At 41.6% G+C, this 24,967-nt stretch overlaps 1 protein-coding gene across 1 annotated transcript in view; it reads left to right on the forward strand.

Moving 5' to 3' along the window:
• DNAI2 (dynein axonemal intermediate chain 2) overlaps positions 1-24,967 on the forward strand; it is an 817,148-nt gene that overhangs the window by 540,528 nt on the left and 251,653 nt on the right. The gene's annotated exons all lie outside the window — the stretch shown is intronic.

Raw genomic sequence — 24,967 nt, forward strand, 5'->3', positions numbered from 1 at the left:
TCTATAAGGATTGCATGGGTTCATGTTCAATGCAGCTACAGAGATTAACCTTAATCAGTTTAATCTATCAGTGTGTTTTCTACTGTACTGCAGGTAGGGGGCAATATTTGTTACACTGTCTGGATGTATTGTATCTTGGCAGAACTAAGAATATTAGAATGGTTGGTCAGCTTTTGAGTGTTCATTTCTGAAGGCAAAGCAAGTCAACAAGTGCCCAAACTAACCTTGTTAAGGTAGCTTTCAGACTGTATATCTTCTGTTGTGCTAAGTATAATAAAGCTGCACCAAGCATAGTAAAAACTCATTCTACTAGGGCTATAGCTGCTTTCTTTGGTTTTCTCAGGAATTCCTCCATTTAATGTTATTTGTGCAGTAGCAACATAGGTTTCTCTTACTTACCATTGTAAAACACTAAACTGTTTGCAATCTCAAGGTCTAGGTCAACCTTTGGACTACTGTCCTTCCTAGTATTCTGTCTTGATGTCATCCAAGAAGAGAAGTTGGTGACTGTCTTCTGTTGCTGAGGTGAATGGACTTGATCACATAAGATATAGAGGATTATGACTGGGTTGCTGATCATAACCAGCTTATTATGGGTTCGAGACATGGATGCCAAGAAATTCACCTCGAGTGCAAAGCTGGAAAGGTGACACTTGGATCCATGCTGAGAACACAAAATTAAAGGTTATGATCAGAGAACTGATCATAATTCTTTGTAGTACATTGAGCTTTATAAGCTCCATGTACCACTAGTTACAGGGAAAAATGCTAAATGTTTTACTAGCTTTCAAAGCCATGAATATTTAGAGAATAATGTCAGAAAGAGTGTAATACAGTCCATTTTTTACACTCACCTTGTCATGCCTCTCAAATGTCCAGATTTTCGTGGAATGTCCGGATTTTTGCCTCGTATGTTTGGTCTGTTCCTCATAAAATCTTTGCTTTTCAGACAAATCACTAAGGGTTAAAGTCACTAAATAATGACAAACATTTGAGTTTCAAACTTCGCATCATTCAGAAATTGCAGGTGAACATACATCTTGTTATTCTACCTACTTTCTAAGTTTCTAAGAGGAAGAGGCACCTTATTGGCATAGACAGCAGTCAGAAAACAATCTATTTTTATTCTGCCACTGTCTTGCTTCCAGTGAGTGACCCCCCAAACCTCATGTATCAGAGGCACATGGGATATATGCAGATGATCCCTATGAACTTCAGGTGTTTCAGCTAATTAGCAATTCTGAATGCCCATGACTTGTTTTGTCATTTTAATGGACAATTTCAGGCCAATAAAGCCAAACCCCACTAGCTGTGGATATGCATACTGCAAGAGGTTTGGGAGGTCACTCACTGGAAGTTCTAGCTTTGCTGGAGTTTTCATTTTGTTTTTACTTATTGGTTTTTCAGTGACCTTATCACTCATTGTTTTAGTTTGTTGTTTGGAATATTTTTGCAGTGACCCTAATGATAATGGACATCAGCTGGCTATAACAGCCCTGTGATCTGAAGTAGTTAACTTCATTTGATCAGCAACCCGTGGGAACCTGTGGGTATCGGAGCCGATCCAGATCCGAGCCGGCAGCTTTCCAAGCTAGAGATCCGAGCTTCAGGCTCCTCCCCCATACCTATAACACCCTGCTACCACCCTCCAGTCCTCAGATCTCATTTGCCGCGGCTTCTTGAAGCATGAGAGATGAGCTTCTGGCGGTTTCGTGAGTCATTTATAGGATTTTTTTGCTCTAGTTTTCTTCAGAAAATGGTGTGTGTGTGTGTGTGTATTTTTACCAGCCCTTAGTATATTTAGTTTAGATTGTTATAGTAGTCTGTTAGTGTAGTCTTTCCCTTACCCTTATTTGTGTGTGTGAGGGGGTGTGTGTGTGTGTTGTCATGGCTGAAGGCCCTAAGGCCATATTTACTAAATGCTCTGAGTGTGGTCATAAGCTGTCCCCAGCCGATGGCCACACTCAGTGCGTTATTTGCCTGGGGGGTGGCTCACTTATCATCAGGCTGCCAGATCTGTGCTGCCTTTAACCCCCGGGCTTTGAAGGACAGGAGGAACAAGTTAATCCTTGCGGGCCTTTTGCCCGCGGATTGTGCTTCTTCCTCCTCTCCCTCAGTGGCGCCAGCCGCAGCTACGGCTGTTCAGCCAACTGTTCCTGCTCCCTTGGTCGGGACATATACTCTCTCTGTGTCCCAGGGTGAGAGGAACTCCAGAAAGAAGGAGAGAAGAGACAAGGAGCGTGACAGGGAGAGGCATAGGAGCCACAAGCGGTGGGCCGATTCTGCTCCCTCGGCCCCACCGCCTAAGCAGCTCAGTTCTCCCTTGAAGGTCTCCGGGTCTTCCCCCTCTTGGCTCCATTCTCCACGTTTCTCTCCAGAGCCAGAGGAGGAGACCTGGTCACCCTCGAGGTCGTCGAGGCGGCCTTCCCGGCTAGCCTCAGTGGCTTCTTCAAGATCTACTAGGAACCTTTAAGATGCGGACATGGACCGGATGATGCGTCGCTTCCTCCAGGCCCAAATGCAGATGGGAGTGTTCTTTCCTCCGGGGGGGGAGCTTGGCTCCTTTCTTTGCCCCCATTGCTCCTTCTCCGATCTATTATCGGGTTTCGGAGCCGTCGGATCCGGGTAGCATCGGAGCCGGGGGTCGTTGCTGATAGTAATCTCTACTTCGACGCCGGCTGTACCCTCGAGTTTGTCGGGTCCTTTTTCGCATCCGGGCTCTCGGGGCTGTGAGCCGAGCCTTGGATCCGAAGGGGTGAGTGTGTCTTCAGCTCAGATGCGGTCGGAGCACACTTCTCTTTCGGGTCCGATCACTTCGGCTCCGGCACCGATCCACACGTTGGATCCGAGGGGGGTGCTCTCAGATCCTAGGGAGAGCGGGTCACCTTCGGCCTTCGACATCATGGAGAGGGTCCTTTCGAGGGATTCGAGGCCCCCGGCTCATGCTACGGATCCGCCCACCATTCCCTTGCAGTCGGGCCTGTCTTCCATCATCCGGCCCCAGGGACAGCCTGCGCCTACGTCCCAGATGGTTCCCCTAGAGGAACAGGACCTGGTTGGTGAGCCTTCCATGGACAGCCCCCCCCCCCCCCCGAGGAGGTCCCTCACAAACGAAAGTGTAAAAGGAGGCACTTGGACTCCCCTGAGTCCCTCACGGAAGACACTGACTTGGAGGAAGGGGAAGGTTCCCCCAGGTCACCCCCCGAGGACGTCTCCTTTGGAGACATCATGGAGATTCTGCAAATTAGAGGGGGGGTGGTCAGCCCAAAAACCTTCCTCGGATGAGTCTGTGTTTCTGGAGGCATTTGACGCAGGCCCATCTACCTCTTGGGTGTCCCCTCTGGTCGACCCCCTGGTAGATCGTATAACTACCAGGGCATGGAAGGAGCCGGACACTGTACAGCCAATACCCAGGAGACCAGGTAAGATCTTTAGCCCCCCCCCCCCCGACAGACAGAACGGCATGGAGCAAAGGTTCCTCAGTAGATGCAATGGTGGTGGTGGCTGCCACCAAGAAGGAGAGTTCCTCGGTACATCCTCCAGACAAGGAGTCTCGGACGGTGGACCGCATTGGAAAGCGGATGTTCGCTTCAGCCACCTTCTCCGTAAGGGTGCTGAACTACTTGGCACACGTGATTTGGTTTCAGCGGGATCTAATATAAGAGTACGCTGGGTCACCCCCAGAGTCCATGTCGGCCGAGGACAAACAAACCTTCTCTGTGCGAATGGCCACTCTAAAGTCAATATCTAACACATCTATGTGGCTTCTCTCCCATGCCATGGAGGGGGCGGCTAGAGCCAGTGGTGCAGGCATCACCTTAAGGCGTTATGCCTGGCTCCGTCTTTGTGATTTTGTGGAACCCTTCAAGGCGTCCATCGCGAACGCTCCCTTTGATGGTTCTGCGCTGTTTGGCAAGACCGTCCGCGATACGCTACTCCAGAGCAAGAAAGACGGGAAGACATTGCCTGTCATTGGAATCCACTTCTCTGCTCCTCAAATGTCCCTTTCCAGGAACCAGAGAGGACAAAAGAAGATGTGGTTCCGGAAATCTCAACAAACCCGTTTTGCTCCGGACTCTTCGTCCTTCAGAGGAAGGGGAGGACAAGGTGGACGCTGGTCCAGAGGCAGGGGGGGGGGGCCGAAGAATTTCGGGTCAAGGGAACCATTTTCTGATCGACCCACGCAGCAACCCTGAGGGGTTGCATGACTGCTCCTCTCTGGAGGCAGTCGGGGGGCGTTTCTCGGAACACCTAGCACATTGGGAGTACATCACGACAGATCGCTGGGTGCTCCGAATAATATCCAGAGGTTACTCTATTCCCTTCCTAAATCCTCCCCTTCAGTCGGGGCACCTCCCTGATGTCCCACCCAATCAGAGGGAGGCAGCAGCTTTAGAGATAAAAGAGCTGCTAAGAAAAAGAGCCATCCAGCGCATCCCTCCCAGGCCAGTCCGGATCAGGCAATTTTCTCCAGGTTCTTTTTGGTGCCAAAAAAGATGGGGGACCTAAGACCAATTCTCAACCTGTCTACGCTGAACCTGTCCATTGCCAAAGAGAAATTCCGGATGGTCACCATTCAGTCTATTCTCCCCCTGCTGCAGGAGAATGACTGGATGTGCTCCATAGACCTCAAGGATGTGTACTACCACATTCTAATGGACAGGCGATCCAGGAGGTTTCTCCGCTTTCGGTTGGGAGCCAGTCATTATCAGTTCAGGGTTCTCCCTTTTGTCCTCACCACAGCCCCCAGGGTGTTCATCAAGGTCATGGCAGTTGTAGCGTCCCACCCAAGGCTTCAGGGAATACAGGACTTCCCTTACCTGGATGACTGGCTCCTTGCCACTCCCACCAGGCATCTACTATGCTTGGCCAGGGATTATTTCCTGCATTTGGCTCACCTACTGGGGGTCACCATAAATTGCAAAAAATCGTCCCTTCAGCCTGCTCAGGTCCTGGACTTTATAGGGGCCAGATTAGACACACTTCAGTCCAAGGCCTTCTTGATGTTGGACAGACTCCGCAACCTAACTCTCCATGTCTTAGCCCTTCTACAGTCTCCGGCCCCACCGGCGGAATTAGTCCTGAGTGCCCTAGGGTCTATGGCGGCGGCCATCAACCTTTCACCCCTAGCCCGCTTGAATATGAGGGTTCTTCAATGGACCTTGCAGGTCCAGTGGTCCATCCTTTGACATCCGTTGTACTCCCCTATTCCCCTCAGCAGGGTTTCCAGGTAATCTCTGCTTTGGTAGCTACATTCCCGAGAGCTTCGGGAAGGGCGGCCTTTTTTAATGCCTCTACCCCAAGCCACGGTGACCACGGACGCTTCTCGCCTGGGGGGGGGGGGGCATTGCATGGGCAGAACCATCCAAGGCACGTGGACTCCAACAGAGACCGTTCTGCATATCAATGTTCTGGAGATGAGGGCAGTGCTTCTAGCATTGCAGGCTCTCCATGTCCTTCTTCCTCTAGGGACTATTGCAATTCAGACGGACAACATGTCAGTGGTATGGTACATCAACAAACAGGGGGGACCAGGTCTTACCCTCTTTGCTGAGAGGCCATGAGAGTTTGGGAGTGGGCGATATCCACCAACCGTTTTCTGCTAGCAGCGCACATTATGGGTCGGTCTAACATTTTAGCGGACAAGCTGAGTCGAACTATCCTCTCACCTTATGAGTGGTCTCTGAACCCCTTAGTAGCAAAACAGATCTTCCTCAAATGGGGTCAACCTTGCTGCGATCTGTTCACATTGCCTTCGAACGCAAAGTGCAGTGAGTTTTTCGCTCTAATCCCTCCACCGGGGGAGAGCCCCAGAGATGCTCTGGTTCATGCTTGGCCATCCGGTCTTCTTTATGCTTATCCTCCTCTCCCGTTAATGACAAAATTCTTGCAGAAAGCTCGTCGGTTGGGGAGCAGGATTATCCTCATAGCCCCATTCTGGCCTCATCAAACCTGGTTCCCATACCTGCGGTCTCATCTCATAGCTCCTTCCTGGATCTTAGATCCCAGTCCGTATCTGATTTCTCATCCTTCGGGATTGAAAACCCCGAACCTGGATGACCTCAAGCTTTCCGCTTGGTTGATCCAGTTCCATTAGTGGCTAGGACTCCCGGCATCTCGTCCTCAGTTAAATACATTCTGGTGGCGGCACATAAGCCTTTTACCAGGAAAGTCTACAACAGTAAATGGAAAGGTTTTTCTATTTGGGCTGGGCATAGGAATTTGGACCCCTTTACGGCTCCCATTCCAGCAGTACTTGAGTTCTTATCCCACATTTTTCATCAGGGGGCCAGTTCTTCAACTGTGAAGGTTCAAATGGTGGCCATTTCCCACTTCCACATCAGAGACAATCTTGGCCCCTTAGCTTCCTCTAAGATTTACAAAGCCTTCTTGAAGGGCGCTTTTCTTTTAAGACCTTCTGTCAAGAATGCGGTTCCTCCGTGGGATCTAACCTTAGTCCTACAGGCTCTTACTGGTCCCCCGTTTGAACCTGCAGCTTCGGTTGACTTAAAGTATTTGTCTTTGAAACTGCCTTCCTGATTGCTATTACCTCAGCTAGAAGGGTATCAGAACTTCAGGCCCTTTGTTCTAAACCCCCGTATCTTGTCTTCCATAAAGACAGAGCTTCCCTCAGGATGAATCCCTCCTTTTTACCTAAAGTGGCTTCCAAAGCTAACAACAACCAATCCATTAATCTGCCTGTTTTCTTTCCTAATTACCAGAACAAAGGGGAGTACAGACTCCATTCTTTAGATGTGCATAGACAGTTGCGCTTTTATTTGCACAGAACTGCTGCCTCTCGTAAGTCGGAGCAGCTCTTTGTTTCCTTTGCTAAGCCATGTTTAGGTAAACCAGTAATGAAGGTGGCTCTAGCTAAGCGGATATCTCAATGCATTTTACTCACGTACAAAATTTCTGGTCGACCTGAGACCGTGGGGGTTTGTGCTCATTCTACCAGTTCTATGGCTACCTCTGCTGCCTTTTGGTCACGAGTACCCTTGGATGATATTTGTTCTGCGGCTACTTGGGATACCTTTATTTCACATTATAAGTTAGATTTCATATCTAGAGGGAGGGCAGCCTTCGGCTTTGCAGTGCTCCGGAATATCCTTCCTTGAGGACCTCCCAAGCTTTTGGTAGCTGGGGACTCTGTCCCACAGGTTGCTGATCAAATGAAGTTAACTACTTCAGATAAAGAAGTTATGTACTCACCACAACATTCCATCTCAGTAGGTAACTTCATCTGTCAGCAACCGACCCCCCCCCCTCCATCCCCCTAGCCTGTAGTTCGTTACCTGAATGATTAATTGTTTCATTCCTGGTAGGTATCAAGTTAGGATGTTCAGGTGGTTTGTTTTGGTGCTGTATGATAATCGGGCAAACTCGATCTGAGGACTGGAGGGAGGTAGCAGGGTGTTATGGGTAAGGGGAGGAGCTTGGAGCTCGGATCTCTAGCTTGGAAAGCTGCCGGCTCGGATCCGGATCGGATCCGATACCCACAGGTTCCCACAGGTTGCTGACAAATAAAATTAATAATCTGAAAATACGAGGCACAGTGTAACAAAGACCAATAAACAAAAAAAACACTGTGGAGAGGACAAACTGCACCGGACAGCCGAGAAATTTTATCAGATTTATTCCAAGGTTAAACGTTAGACAATTCACCACATTTTTCGTCAATAAGCTGTAAGACTTCATCAGATAAGGCACAATTTAATTAACACATTTATATATGCTGACAAATTTTAAATTAACCAATAAAAACTGTTAAAAACCAATCCTCATGAATATGAATGTAAATGAAAAACTCATCCAACTATATGTAGACATATTAAATGCATCCCTACTTTACAGATACATGTATTATTTGTGCAATATATAGTGCACTAAAAACATTTAATAATTTTTTAATCTTTTATTTATTAATATATTCATATATAAAATTCGTAATATTAAGACAATGTTCAACCAAAAACACAAATCACTTCATCAATGGGACAATGCTCCCATCTGGTGGTCAAAAAATGATATATATAATCCTATTGCATCTTTTACACTAAAATCAAAGTGAAACTTGAAATAGATAGAAATGTAGCGAGAATGAATTCATGTAATGAATATAAATAACACCTTAAAAATACCCAGATAAATAAATATATATGAATCAAATATTGAACCCAAAAAGTATTAATACATAAATATATATATATATATATATATATAATATACATAAAATATACATAAAACATAAATAGTATACCCATAAAATATAGTTATATTAAATATATTAAATATTTAAAACTGTTAAAAAATGTATTTATCTTAAAATATATGTAAATATACAATCATGTAAATGAATAAATGTATATATATATGTGCACATGTGAACCCAATGCTGGTATTATTACAGTTTGGCTGCCCTTAATTTCAAAACTGGGGCGAGTGAGATGTAATCATTCAAACCTGGGAATTTGTTTGCCTCAAGAACAATCTGCCAATATAATTCCCGGTATTGAATGTGAGTCTCCCATAAACCCCCTCTCTCGTCCTTCTAAATTTCTTCTAAAATGAAGAATTTATACTTAGCTAAGGAGCAGGTATTCATGTGTTTATATAGTGCATTAAATTCTTTCTCGTTTTTGATATCATTCAAATGTTCATACACCCTCCTTCTTATTTTCCTTTCGGTCTTTCCAATGTAGAAAGCCGAACATATTTCACAAATCGCAATGTATACTACTCCAAAAGAATTGCAATTACTATGTACTTTACCAACAACTTCTCTATCTCTTGCTTCAATAAAAATGCTATGTGAATTAAACATAGATGAACATTGCATACACATACCACATGGATAAGAGCCCCCTATTTTTGTTCTTTTCTTCCTCACTCTATGTTGAACTGTCAACCAATCCTTTATATTACGTCCCCTCCTAAAAATAATATTAAAAGAATCTCTTGATTTATTTAAATTAAGATCAGTAATGTTAAAGAACTTGTCCCATTCTCTGTGAACCACTTGGTGGATGACATCTGCATCACCACTAAAATCAGATGTTATGTGATCCTATCTCGCCTACATTCTGACTGATGGGTTCGGAGCCGATCCCTCGGCTCCGACTCGGCACGCTTATGCCAAAGAGCAAAGTCTCTTATTGGCTGAGCTTACTATATCCCAGGATGCACCACTACCAGTCCCCCAGATCTCGTTTGCCGCTAACTAGCAAAGACGTGGTCTCGAGCTGGCTGAGCTAAGTAGTGTTTTTTCACTAACTTTTTCTGTCAGGAATTTTCTAATTCTATAACAAAAAGCTGTTTTAACAGCTATTCCGTACTTTTTGTGTGTGACTGTTTTTTTTGTGTAAAATTTTGTGTGTGATTGTGTGTTTGCTCTGACTAGAGGCCCCTTTGAGTTGAAGGACCTTTTCCCTGTCAGTCAATTGTTTTTTTCTTTCAATCCTTTGGGGTTCTAGGATCCCCTTTAGTTATATTTTCTGTAGTTGTCGGACTGTCAATCTTAATCGGCAACCGTAAGCTAATCATTGTAGTGACAATCTTTTAAAAAAAAAAAAAAAAATTGTGTTTTCTGTGATAGAGTTACTAAATTTGTTGCTATAATGTCTCAGGCTCCTAGGCCTTCGGGCTTTAAGAAGTGCACTAAGTGCAGTTTTAAAATGTCAATCACAGATGACCACTCTCTCTGTGTATATTGTTTGGGCGCCAAACATTTGCAGGAGTCCTGCAGCGTGTGTCACGCTTTTTCCTCGAGGGTCCTCCAAGAGAGGAAAAATAAACTTATTTTGAAAGGCCTTATAAAACCCTCTTTTGAAGAAGCATTAGCGTCCTCTCCTTCTCCTGCTAAAAAGAAAAGGGCGTCGGCTCGGACCAGTCCGTCAGACCCGACCACCAAAAGACATAGGCAGGCTTCTCCTTCGGCTCCACGGACTTCGGAGCCGAGGGTGGAACGGCCTGCCTCGATGCCTCCATTCTCGACTCCTCTGGGTTCGGAGCCGACGGCTGGGGCATCGAGAGGCGGGTCACCTTCATCGGCTCCACTGATCTCGGAGCCGATGAAGGTTGTCCGCTCAGACACTTCCTCCTCGGCGCCGAAGTCCTCTTCGGCACCGACGGAAATTGGCTAGGACACTCCTTCGGCGCCGATAGTTATTGAGTCGCCTCAGAGCCGGTCCCCTAGTCCCTTGGAGCCGTTGGAGAGACCTACTCGGACCCGTTCCAGGTCATCGAGGATGTCAGATTCGGACATAGACAGGGTGCTCCAAAGACTGTTCCAGTCCCCAGTCTTTCAAAAATTTGTTTCGGCTCTGGCCCAATTGGCTTCGGAGCCGATAGCCCACTCCATTGCCATTCCTCCTCCGACCGCTTCGGCTCCGTCAGAGCAGGTGCTGATGGAGCCAGTAGAGATCCTGGGGTCAGCTCCGACCCTTACTCTAACCCCAGCCTTCGGGTCCGAGTTTAGCACACGGACTTCTTCGGCTGGACCCGGGGGTGATGTTTCGGGACCAATGCTGTCGGTTCCGAGCCTCCCTCTCGGTGCTTCGGCCGCGGGACTTCCGTCTGCTATCATGGCTCCGGGGACCAGACCCTCCCAGGATTCTGGGGGTCCGGCTTTCAGAGCTATGAGGAGTGCCTTGGCCAAGTCTTCTTCGGCCATCTCTACGGCTTTACCGGCACCTTCCCTGGGCATGGAGACTGGGTCTTTGGCAGTTCCCCTGTCTCTAGGCAGCGGAGCCCCGGGGCCTGAGGTTACCCCCATGGGGGGTTCCCCTCCTCCTGAGGGTTCTTCGGAGTTGTCTTCGGAGGAGCCCCTAAGGAAGAGATCGTGCAAGAGGAAGCACGTGGACTCCCCCGAGTCTCTTACATCGGACACTGATCTTGATGATGCGGAGGGGTCCCCAAAGTCGTCCTCGGATGATGTCTCATTTGCAGACATTCTAGAGATCCTTAAGCAACGAGGTGGCTGGAATTCCAAACCCCCCCCCCGCTGATGAGTCTGTGTTTCTCAAGGCCTTCGGGGCTCAGCCCTCCGCCTCCTGGGTGTCTCCGCCCTTCGACGAGCTCCTGGATTTGGTTTGTCGGAGGGCGTGGGAACATCCAGATACTATGGAACCAGTGCCTTCTCGCCCTAACAAATTTTTGTCTGCCCCACCCGAGAAGGAGTTCTTAACTAAAGGCATGGCTGTAGATGCCATGGTGGTGGCATCTGCTACCCAGCAGGACGTGGCAGAGGCTTCAACGTCCGTCCATCCTCCTAATAAGGAGTCTAGGAGCATGGACCAGTACGGGAAGCGCACCCTGACTTCAGCGGCCTTTACTCTGAGGTCCCTGAATTATTTGGCACATTTTACCAGACTACAGAGGGATCTGGTCAAGGAGCTCTCAGACTCCCTCTCAGGTAACCTACCTGAGCAGCTAGCCCAGTCGGTTAGCTCTCAGTTGGCTATCCTTAACTCGATTTCTAACTCGTCCATGAGGCTCATTTCATATGCGGCCGAAGGGGCGGGCAGAGCGGCAGGCACAGGCGTGGCTCTACAGAGACAAGCCTGGCTCCGTTTGTGTCATTTCGCGGAGGCCTTCAAGTCTTCCTTTGCCGACGCTCCCTTTGATGGGTCCTCTTTGTTTGGACCCAAGGTAAAAGACACTCTTACCCGCTGTGAGCAGGAGGGAAAGACTTTATCTGCCGTAGGAGCAGGTTATTCCACTCCCTTTCGGCCTTATCCCAAGGCTAAAAGAGGAGGGAAAATGTGGTTCCGCAAATCACAGAAATTCTTTCCCCAACAGCAGGAAGATTCCCCTTCCAGAGGCAGAGGACGGGGAAATTTTTCTGGGAGACGCCGTCCCAGAGGCGGCAGAGGCCCCCGCAACACTGGAGACCGCGAGTCCTTTCGTGGCTCTTCAGCCTCCCACACTTCATGAGGGATTGCCCGGCTGTGCTGCTCCGGAGCCAGTCGGTGCCGATTTGCCAAGCACCTAAAAGCCTGGGAGTCTGTTACTCAGGACAGATGGGTGCTTCGGATAATTGCCGGAGATTACTCCATTCCCTTCACATACTCTCCTCCACCGTCCAAAAAAATCCCGGACCCACCACCCAGTCAAAGGGAAATTGCAGCCGTAGAAGCTTCAAAGCTGCTAGAAAAAGGAGTCATCCAACCGGTCCCCACAGACCAGATCGGATCTGGAAACTACTCAAGGTTCTTTTTAGTGCCAAAAAAGACAGGGGACCCGAGACCCATTTTGGATCTCAGCAAACTAAACCAGTCCGTCATGAAGTCCAAATTCCGAATGGTCACTTTACAATCCATTCTCCCATTGTTGGAGAAAGATGTTTGGATGTGCTCCATAGATCTCAAGGATGCCTATTATCACATACCGATACATCAGGTGTCCAGGAGGTATCTGCGCTTCTGCCTGGGAGACAGTCATTTCCAATTTTGTGCACTGCCCTTTGGTCTCACCACAGCCCCCAGAGTGTTCACCAAGTGTCTGGCAGTAGTGACTGCTCACCTGAGAAGTCTCGGATTCCAAGTGTTTCACTATCTGGACGATTGGCTCCTGACTGCCACCACCAGGCATTTACTACTAGAGAACCTACAAGCCACTATCTCCCTGGGTGCTTCCCTGGGAATTACATTCAACTGGTCAAAGTCTGTCTTGCTGCCTTCTCAGCGCATAAGATTCATAGGAGCAGAGATAGACTCAAAATTAATGCGAATCTTCCTTCCTACCGAAAGGATTCAAACATTACAAGGTCAAGTCCGAGCCCTGCTTCTAAGATCCAAAGCCCCAGCCAGGATGGTCCTGCAACTTTTAGGTTCAATGTCTGCCACGGTTCTCCTAGTTCCTCTGGCAAGATTGCACATGAGGATTCTTCAGTGGCTGTTATCGACACAATGGTCTTTTCAGGATCTCCCCCTCAATCATCACATACTGATTACAGAAACGTGCAAACGGGACCTCCGCTGGTGGCTTCTAACTTCCAATCTGAATCAGGGAAGACCTTTTGTTATACCCCCTCCGGTGGCCACCTTGACAACGGATGCCTCCCAGACGGGGTGGGGGGGCATTGTCTGGGCAGGTCAGTTCAGGATTCTTGGCTTCCAAACGAAACACTTCTCCATATCAATGTGTTGGAAATGAGGGCTGTACTTCTGTCCCTACAAGCCCTCCACAAGTTTCTCCCTCAAGGCATTATCGCAATCCACACAGACAACATGTCGGTGGTCTGGTATCTAAACAAACATGGAGGGACCAGATCTTACCCCCTTTGCAGAGAGGCCATGAGGGTGTGGGAATGGGCAGTGGCTACCAACCGCTTCCTGGTAGCGACCCACATTCCGGGAAAATGAAATGTATTGGCAGACAGACTGAGCAGGACTATTCTCTCTCCTCATGAGTGGTCCCTGAACGAAACAGTAGCAGCTCAGATTTTCAAAAGATGGGGGATTCCGTGTTGCGACCTGTTTGCAACACCACACAACACAAAGTGCAGAAGGTTCTTTTCCTTGACCCCCCCCCCGTCAAGGAGAGGCAGCTACGGATGCTCTAGTCCAACCTTGGCCAACAGGACTGCTTTATGCTTTCCCTCCGGTTCCACTCCTCCCCAAAGTCATCCAGAAAGCTTCCCAATTGGGGTCCACAATGATTCTAATTGCTCCGTACTGGCCTCGTCAGGTATGGTTCCCCTACCTACAGAAATATACTCTGGACGGTCCTTGGTTTTTGGATCTAACTCCGGACCTTCTGCTTCATCAGTCGGGTCAACAGCACCAGTCCCTTCACACTTTGAAATTAACAGCTTGGCTCCTCCACTTCCAACTTTAGTCAGAAATCACACCTTGGACCCGGAAGTTATTCACATTTTATCTTCAGCCCACAAACCCACCACTAAGAAATTGTATCTCAGCAAGTGGAAGAGGTTTGCTATCTGGGCTCAACTCAGAGGCTTAGACCCTATTACTGCCCCGATACCAGAGGTCTTGAAATTTTTTACATCCTTGTTTAATCAAGGATCTTCAGTCTCTACTATTAAAGTCCAATTAGCAGCTATCTCCAAATTTCACGAATCCATAGACCCACCGTTGATGAGCAGCAGACTATGTAAAACTTTCATGAAAGGTGCTGTGCTTTTAAGACCCCCAGTTTTTCATCCTGCGCCTCCGTGGGATCTTGATTTGGTACTTCATGCCATAACATCTGCTCCTTTTGAACCGGCTGCTACATGTGAGTTGAAATATCTGTCTTGGAAAACTGCCTTCTTAATTGCTATTACCTCTGCAAGAAGAGTTTCAGAACTTCAAGCCCTATCTATCAAACCACCGTACTTGATTTTTCACAAGGATAGAGTATCACTTTGACCTAATCCATCTTTTGTTCTCAAAGTTTGTTCTAATCTCTGTCTCCAACAATCTCTAGAGCTACCAGTTTTCTTTCCAAAATTTTCAAGCAAAGCGGAATACACCTTGCATATGTTGGATGTTCATAGGCAATTGCGCTTCTATCTAGACAGGACTCAACAAATTCGGAAAACAGATCAATTGTTTGTGTCCTTTTCGGATAATAAACTGGGTCAAACCATTACTAAAGCCACTATCGCCAAATGGATTAGAGATTGCATAACTCAGGCTTATTCCTCTTCAAATAAGCAACTTACAACATCTGTCAAAGCCCACTCTACTAGAGCTATGGCTACCTCTATTGCATTTCATTCCAAGCTCGCTATTTCTGAGATTTGTGCTGTGGCTACTTGGTCCAACCCGCACACTTTCATTTCCCACTATAAATTGGATGTGGCATCTAAAGGGCGAGCATCATTTGGTTCCACGGTACTCAGGAGTGTTTTCCAGTGAGCCACCCAGGATATAGGTGCTAGGGACGTGTGTGCATGTATGCGGACAAACTAGATCTGGGGGACTGGTAGTGGTGCATCCTGGGATATAGTAAGCTCAGCCAATAAGAGACTTCGCTCTTTGGCATAAGCGTGCTGAGTCGGAGCCGAGGGATCGGCTCCGAACCCATCAGTCAGAATGTAGGCGAGATGGATCCCAAACATCTGAAGTTATGGTAAGTACATAACTAAAAGTTATAAATGCCTGACTGTATATTTTTCCTTTGTTTAAGTCTTTAGGCTCCATTGGACCAAAATCACCGGTAGTGGGGAGACTGTAATTCAATATGGGTGCAAACCTATTATTTCTCCCTTGAATGATATCCTTTTTAATGTGGTTGCAAAAGTCAAGTGGATAACCCCTCTCCAAAAACATATCCACTAAAAATTCCAATTCTACAATAAAATCTTGGTCACTGGATGTCATCCTAGAAATCCTTACCATTTGACCCTTTACAATACTACTCTTTTGATGTAAAGGGTGTCCACTTTTAAAATGTAGATATGAATTGAAAAAAGTTTTTCTAAAAACCTTTGACTTAAATTTGTCACCGTCTTTTTCTATCATCACATCTAAATAATTAATACTCTGTGCATTCATTTCATGGGTAAATTTTAAAAAGGTGGTAGTGCCATTAACATATTTGATAAACTCTTCTAACCTTTCTATACTGTCTTTCCAAAAAATAATAATGTCATCTAAAAAACGTTTATATAAACTCCAGCATTTTCTATATGCACTATGATAGATAAATGTATCTTCCCATGTATTTAAAAACATTTTGGCATATATGGGAGCACATCTTGCTCCCATGGCTACCCCACTTAGTTGATGGTAATATTCTCCTTGGAAGAATAAATAATTATGTTTTAAAACCAATTCCATCAAATTGACACAAGTATAAATTTCATCATCTTTTAATTCTTGAAAAGATCTTATAGCTTCTTCAAACCATTCTAATCCTATTTTATGCGGTATTGAGCCAGACAAATCTACTATGTCTATAGTAACCAATATAACATCTTTATTTGTAGTAATACTCTTCACTTTTTTAAAAAAATCCCATGAATCCTTAAAATAAGACCTCCCTTTAAACATTATGTTCTTCAATTTAGTATCAATATATCTTGCTAAAGGTGATATCACTGAACCTTCTGCTGCTACAATAGGACGTGAAGGGGGGTCTTCCAAATTCTTATGCACTTTGGGAATGCCGAAAATTGATGGAATTTTTGGTTTATTATTATGTAAAAATTCAAACATACTATGTTCAATAAATCCCTCCAGAAACAAATCTTATAATGTGGTGTAAATTCTCTTATAACCAATGTTAATTTCATTAATAGAAACATTACTATATTTTGACTCTTCCAATAATATAACAAATCAAAGCACAGCAAACCAATAAAGGGATTAACTCTCCTGCATCCAAGTATAAAAATACTGATAAAATATAAAGTGTCCACATGCAGGTAGAGACAACAGCCTGAAATATCCACAGTCTCTGTCACTTCAATTACGAATTCCAATTCCAGTAGGGTATAAAAAGTTATTTATTCAGCTAGCGCTTTCACCAAAAAGGCTTTCTCAAACTACAAAGCTGCCATTGAAACACATCATTTAAATATATAAAAGACAAAGCTGATAGGTTCAAAGTTAATTAATTAAACATGCTAAATACTGCATCATTGATTCATTTAAAATGATATGCATTCATTTATACATGCATAGAATCACAATCCACATTAAAACATTTAAAAACATACAGTACCCTAAATATATAAAGAATATATAAAAAACATATAAAGAATATATAAAAAACATGTGATAAATAAAACTAATGCCTAAAAAGTCTTCTCTTTTTTAGAAGTGGTTTCACTTGTGTTTTATCATTTAGCCCAGGCTTCTTATCTGCTCTCAGCCTGACTATCCATCTAAGCTCAGCCTCTTGTAAATGAGCATCTACATCCCCACCTCTAATATCTGATAGGACATGTTGCATGACATTAAAAACAAAAAAATGTTCAGCACCCATACTTTTAACATGTTTTGCAAGTGCGTTATGTTCGGACCCAATCCTAATACTATAAACATGTTCCCTGATGCGCTCCCTAAGCTGTCTGCACGTCTTACCTACATAGAAATGCAACATGTCCTATCAGATATTAGAGGTGGGGATGTAGATGCTCATTTACAAGAGGCTGAGCTTAGATGGATAGTCAGGCTGAGAGCAGATAAGAAGCCTGGACTAAATGATAAAACACAAGTGAAACCACTTCTAAAAAAGAGAAAACTTTTTAGGCATTAGTTTTATTTATCACGTTTTTTATATATTCTTTATATGTTTTTTATATATTCTTTATATATTTAGGGTACTGTATGTTTTTAAATGTTTTAATGTGGATTGTGATTCTATGCATGTATAAATGAATGCATATCATTTTAAATGAATCAGTGATGCAGTATTTAGCATGTTTAATTAATTATCTTTGAACCTATCAGCTTTGTCTTTTATATATTTAAATGATATGTTTCAATGGCAGCTTTGTAGTTTGAGAAAGCCTTTTTGGTGAAAGCGCTAACTTTTGCTACCTGAATAAATAACTTTTTATACCCTACTGGAATTGGAATTCGTAATTGAAGTGACAGAGACTGTGGATATTTCAGGCTGTTGTCTCTTCCAATAATATATTAAACATTTTACCTTCATATGTAATAGAATTCAAAAGTACCACCCCACCCTCTTTATCCAGTTTCATTATTCTCAAATTCAAATTCACTCTTAATCTATTAAGTAATGTTAGTTCTTCTGGTGTAAGATTAGGAGTAAATCTATTTTTTCTGATAGTTTGTCTTAATTCATTCTCCACAATATTCTCGAAATTTTTTAATTGTGTGTGTATAGGGGGATTCCAAGTGCTTTTTTTCTTTAACTCACTAGCATGATCCACTTCGGAGGTAATATCCCCACAAATTAATTCTAAATTAATTTTCCTCAGGAACATCTTAACATCGATAAATAATATACTCATATCACATTTAGTCCTCGGAACGAAATTGAGGCCTTTAGAAAACAATTCAAAATAGGTGTCATTAATATCCAGCTTGGTATAATTAAATATATTAAAGTTCTTAAAATTAGCACATGTGCAAATAATAGCTTTATCATGTATATTTATGTTTTATGTATATTTTATGTATATTATATATATATATATATATATATATATATATATATATATATATTTATGTATTAATACTTTTTGGGTTCAATATTTGATTCATATATATTTATTTATCTGGGTATTTTTAAGGTGTTATTTATATTCATTACATGAATTCATTCTCGCTACATTTCTATTTCAAGTTTCACTTTGATTTTAGTGTAAAAGATGCAATAGGATTATATATACCATTTTTTGACCACCAGATGGGAGCATTGTCCCATTGATGAAGTGATTTGTGTTTTTGGTTGAACGTTGTCTTAATATTATGAATTTTATATATGAATATATTAATAAATAAAAGATTAAAAAATTATTAAATGTTTTTAGTGCACTATATATTGCACAAACAATACATGTATCTGTAAAGTAGGGATGCATTTAATATGTATACATATAGTTGGATGAGTTTTTCATTTACATTCATATTCATGAGGATTGTTTTTTAACAGTTTTTATTGGTTAATTTAAAATTTGTCAGCATACATAAATGTGTTAATTAAATTGTGCTTTGTCTGATGAAGTCTTACAGCTTATTGACGAAAAACGTGGTGAATTGTCTAACGTTTAACCTTGGAATAAATCTGTTAAAATTTCTCGGCTGTCCGGTGCGGTTTGTCCTCTCCACAGTGTTTTTTTTGTTTATTGGTCTTTGTTACACTGTGCCTCGTATTTTCAGATTATTAGTTCTCATGGAGGGTGAGGACAGCTTTTCCTCGGTCAGTATGGATACTGTTACATCGCAGGGAAATCAGTTACCGGCACTTATTGGCCAGCTGAGCCAGCTAGTTGCTTTGCTGACTCCTTTATGTCACTCACTTGTACGCCAAAGCAGCACTGACTCTCTTTCTGGTAACCAGGGTGCATTATTGCCTCGTGGAGACAAGAACAGAAATGGCAGAGATGGACATGGCTCTAATCGCAGCTTCATTGATGTTGTGAATACGGGACCTGGTGGTATTAACAACTACCCGAATATTTTCATTCAGGGCACTAACTCTCAAGCGGATAACAGCGGACATGGTTACATTCGCAATTCGACAGGAAAACAAGGTGACTGATTAACAATATATCTTTGAATGAGTGGCTCAAACAAAAGGTTGAGCTTAACGACCTTTCACCTATTGAAAATGATGACTTTTGCACATATGCCGACAATGTACACAAGTTGAATGATTTGTTGTTTAAGTTTAAAATATTGAATATTGACAACATATATTTGAAAGAATGCCTTAACACTAAAATTGTACCAAAAGGCTTGCGCATTTATAAATTTCCCAACAATGTGAGGGAAGGCATAGTTCATAGTTTAGTACTAGGCTAACTGCCCTTGTGGGTCATTTTAAGCCTAGCCAATTACCCCAAGTGAGAATCAAACCTTTCACCTTGTGTCTGTAAGGTGAACACCTTAACCATTATGCCAACCTCCCCCCTTAAGTTCTATGATAAGTTATTGAATATGTTTGATGGTTGGGGCTTTGAGCTCCTGAGAGTTATTATTAAAAAATAATGAAGAAGAAATGAATTGCTTAATGAAGCAAATTGATATTGTTAATGGTAAAATAACTAGTGATCTTTTATTTATTGTGGAACAAGAAAAACAGAAATATTTGAATTTAAGAAATGATATAGATAAGAAATGTAGTAAAATTGTAGAAAAGAAAAAAAGAAAGATAATGAGACATACATTTGAATATGAACAAGGGATACAATACCCGAAACCTAGAAGTATTTTTAACTATAAAAATGAGAGATATTTACACAATAATCAATATGGACATGAAAACATTATTTATCATGACGAAAGACATGGTGACTTACAACAGGATCCTTTTGACCCTTCCGATTTCCCTCCCCTTCGAAGGTCAGAAAGGATCAAAAACCAGAAAGAAGGAAATTTTCAAAGGAATGGATGGAGGGATGGGGAGAGGGGCAGGAGATAATAAACCATAGATATTTAGAACGTCCTAATAAGGATAGTAATAACACTAACACTTACAACGATGATATTGATAGAGATCTGGGAAATATACATGATAAAGCTATTATTTGCACATGTGCTAATTTTAAGAACTTTAATATATTTAATTATACCAAGCTGGATATTAAATACACCTATTTTGAATTGTTTTCTAAAGGCCTCTATTTCGTCCCAAGGACTAAATGTGATATGAGTAGATTAATTATCGATGTTAAGATGTTCCTGAGGAAAATTAATTTAGAAATAATTTGTGGGGATATTACCACCGAAGTGGATCATGCTAGTGAGTTAAAGAAAAAAAGCACTTGGAATCCCCCTATACACACACAATTAAAAAAAATTCAAGAATATTGTGGAGAATGAGTTAAGACAAACTATCAGAAAAAATAGATTTACTCCTAATCTAACACCAGAAGAACTAACATTACTTAATAGATTAAGAGTGAATTTGAATTTGAGAATAATGAAACCGGATAAAGGGGGTGGGGTGGTACTTATGAATTCTATTGCATATGAAGGTAAAATGTTTAATATATTATTGGAAGAGTCAAAATATAGTAATGTTTCTATTAATGAAATTAACATTGGTTATAAGAGAATTTACACCACATTATATGATTTGTTTCTGGAGGGATTTATTGAACATAGTATGTTTGAATTTTTACATAATAATAAACCAAAAATTCCATCAATGTTCGGCATTCCCAAAGTGCATAAGAATTTGGAAGACCCCCCTTTACGTCCTATTGTAGCAGCAGAAGGTTCAGTGATATCACCTTTAGCAAGATATATTGATACTAAATTGAAGAACCTAATGTTTAAAGGGAGGTCTTATTTGAAGGATTCATGGGATTTTTTTAAAAAAAGTGAAGAGTATTACTACAAATAAAGATGTTATATTGGTTACTATAGATGTAGATTTGTTTGGCTCAATACCGCATAAAATAGGATTAGAATGGTTTGAAGAAGCTATAAGATCTTTTCAAGAATTAAAAGATGATGAAATTTACACTTGTGTCATTTTGATGGAATTGGTTTTAAAACATAATTATTTATTCTTCCAAGGAGAATATTACCATCAACTAAGTGGGGTAGCCATGGGAGCAAGATGTGCTCCCATATATGCCAACATGGTTTTAAATACATGGGAAGATAAATTTATCTATCATAGTGCATATAGAGAATGCTGGAGTTTATATAAACGGTTTTTAGATGACATTATTATTTTTTGGAAAGACAGTATAGAAAGGTTAGAAGAGTTTATCTAATATGTTAATGGCACTACCACCTTTTTAAAATTTACCCATGAAATGAATGCACAGAGTATAAATTATTTAGATGTGATGATAGAAAAAGACGGTGACAAATTTAAGTCAAAGTTTTTTAGAAAAACTTTTTTCAATTCATATCTACATTTTAAAAGTGGGCACCCTTTACATCAAAAGCGTAGTATTGTAAAGGGTCAAATGGTAAGGATTTCTAGGATGACATCCAGGGACCAAGATTTTGTTGTAGAATTAGAATTTTTAGTGGATATGTTTTTGGAGAGGGGTTATCCACTTGACTTTTGCAACCACATTAAAAAGGATATCATTCAAGGGGGAAATAATAGGTTTGCACCCATATTGAATTACAGTCTCCCCACTACCAGTGATTTTGGTCCAACGGAGACTAAAGACTTAAACAAAGGAAAAATATACAGTCAGGCATTTATAACTGATTTTAGTGGTGATGCAGATGTCATCCACCAAGTGGTTCACAGAGAATGGGACAAGTTCCTTAACATTACTGATCTTAATTTAAATAAATCAAGAGATTCATTTAATATTATTTTTAGGAGGGGACGTAATATAAAGGATTGGTTGACAGTTCAACATAGAGTGAGGAAGAAAAGTACAAACATAGGGGGCACTTATCCATGTGGTATGCGTATGCAATGTTCATCTATGTTTAATTCACATAGCATTTTTATTGAAGCAAGAGATAGAGAAGTTGTTGGTAAAGTACATAGTAATTGCAATTCTTTTGGAGTAGTATACATTGCGATTTGTGAAATATGTTCGGCTTTCTACATTGGAAAGACCGAAAGGAAAATAAGAAGGAAGGTGTATGAACATTTGAATGATATCAAAAACAAGAAAGAATTTAATGCACTATATAAACACATGAATACCTGCCCCCTAGCTAAGTATAAATTCTTCATTTTAGAAGAAATTCAGAAGGACGAGAGAGGGGGTTTATGGGAGACTCACATTGAATACTGGGAATTATATTGGCAGATTGTTCTTGAGGCCAACAAATTCCTAGGTTTAAACGATTACATCTCACTCGCCCCAGTTTTGAAATTAAGGGCAGCCAAACTGTAATAATACCAGCATTGGGTTCACATGTGCACATATATATACATTTATTCATTTACATGATTGTATATTTACATATATTTTAAAATAAATAAATTTTTTAACAGTTTTAAATATTTAATATAACACTATATTTTATGGGTATACTATTTATGTTTTATGTATATTATATATATATACATATATATATTTATGTATTAATACTTTTTGGGTTCAATATTTGATTCATATATATTTATTTATCTGGGTATTTTAAGGTGTTATTTATATTCATTACATGAATTCATTCTCGCTACATTTCTATCTATTTCAAGTTTCACTTTGATTTTAGTGTAAAAGATGCAATAGGATTATATATACCATTTTTTGACCACCAGATGGGAGCATTGTCCCATTGATGAAGTGATTTGTGTTTTTGGTTGAACATTGTCTTAATATTATGAATTTTATATATGAATATATTAATAAATAAAAGATTAAAAAATTATTAAATGTTTTTAGTGCACTATATATTGCACAAATAATACATGTATCTGTAAAGTAAGGCTGCATTTAATATGTATACATATAGTTGGATGAGTTTTTCATTTACATTCATATTCATGAGGATTGGTTTTTAACAGTTTTTATTGGTTAATTTAAAATTTGTCAGCATATATAAATGTGTTAATTAAATTGTGCCTTATCTGATGAAGTCTTACAGCTTATTGACGAAAAATGTGGTGAATTGTCTAACGTTTAACCTTGGAATAAATCTGTTAAAATTTCTCGGCTGTCCAGTGCGGTTTGTCCTCTCCATAGTGTTTTTTTTTGTTTATTGGTCTTTGTTACACTGTGCCTCGTATTTTCAGATTATTAACTTTATTTGTCAGCAACCTGTGGGAACCTGTGGGTATCTGATCCGATCCGGATCCGAGCCGATAGCTTTCCAAGCTAGAGATCCGAGCTCCAAGCTCCTCCCCTTACCCATAACACCCTGCTACCTCCCTCCAGTCCTCAGATCGAGTTTGCCCGATTATCATACAGCACCAAAACAAACCACCTGAACATCCTAACCTGATACCTACCAGGAATGAAACAATTAATCATTCAGGTAACGAACTACGAACTACAGGCTAGGGGGATGGAGGGGGGGGGTCGGTTGCTGACAGATGAAGTTACCTACTGAGATGGAATGTTGTGGTGAGTACATAACTTCTTTATCTGAAGTAGTTAACTTCATTTGATCAGCAACCTGTGGGACAGAGTCCCCAGCTACCAAAAGCTTGGGAGGTCCTCAAGGAAGGATATTCCGGAGCACTGCAGAGCACAAATAATACATGTATCTGTAAAGTAGGGATGCATTTAATATGTATACATATAGTTGGATGAGTTTTTCATTTACATTCATATTCATGAGTATTGGTTTTTAACAGTTTTTTATTGGTTAATTTAAAATTTGTCAGCATATATAAATGTGTTAATTAAATTGTGCCTTGTCTGATGAAGTCTTACAGCACACAGACAAATAAAGTTACCTACTCAGATGGAACATTATGGTAAGTACATAACTTCTTTTTTCTAATGCTTAGTCAAACACTCTGCTTGTGCTGTGTTGATGAAGTCATAACAAGGCCGAAATATGCATAGCCACAGCTAGTGAGGTTTGGCTTTATTGGCCTGAAATTGTGCATTAAAACGACAAAACAAGTCATGGGCATTCAGAATTGCCAATTAGCTGAAACACCTGATGTTCATGGGGATTATTTGCATATATCCCATGTGCCTCTGATACAAAAGGTTTGGGAGGTCACTCACTGGAAGTTCTAGCTTTGATGGAGTTTTCATTTTGTTTTTACTGATTGGTTTTTCAGTGACCTTCTCACTCATTGTTTTAGGTCACTGTCTTGCTGGTCAGTACTAGATTAGTAGATTTGACTGCCTAGCATGAGACCCAACCATAACAAGTAAAGCAGGGGGGTGCTTAACATTTATTAAGATTGGGTCTTGAGCTATAGTAGTGCTTAACTTATTTGTGTTTTTTTCAGATATTGAACTGTAATCACTGTGCTCCATGCATGACATGAAAATTATATATTTACCAGAAAGTTAGACTATAATGATCTGTCTCTGTTCCCATCAACATAGCCACCAACCATTACCATCTCTCTCTTCCTGGAGAGAAATTCATCTTTGGGGGGTGGGGGAGTGAGGGTGCAACTGGAAGAAAGATCCTGAGAGCAATAAGATAAAAATTGTTGCCCATGCTGTATAAAGGGGATAGACTTGATCTAGATGAAAGGGAGGTGCAGAGCATTATGGGAGCTGGAGAAGCAGATTATTATTATTATTATTTTTTTTTAGAGAAACAGATTTTTCAAAATGTGGGAGTCTTAAAGATGCCAAGTGACTTCTGCCTATGGCTACTAGTCCATTTGTTGGAGCCAATGGATCATGAAGGTCTAATGTCATAATAAAGTCATATTTTTATTTTACTGCACTTTTGTAAACTGGATAAGA

Source organism: Protopterus annectens, chromosome 10.part0 (genome assembly GCF_019279795.1).
Source record: "Protopterus annectens isolate FY-2018-M chromosome 10.part0, PAN1.0, whole genome shotgun sequence".
Classification (NCBI taxonomy): domain Eukaryota; kingdom Metazoa; phylum Chordata; order Ceratodontiformes; family Protopteridae; genus Protopterus; species Protopterus annectens.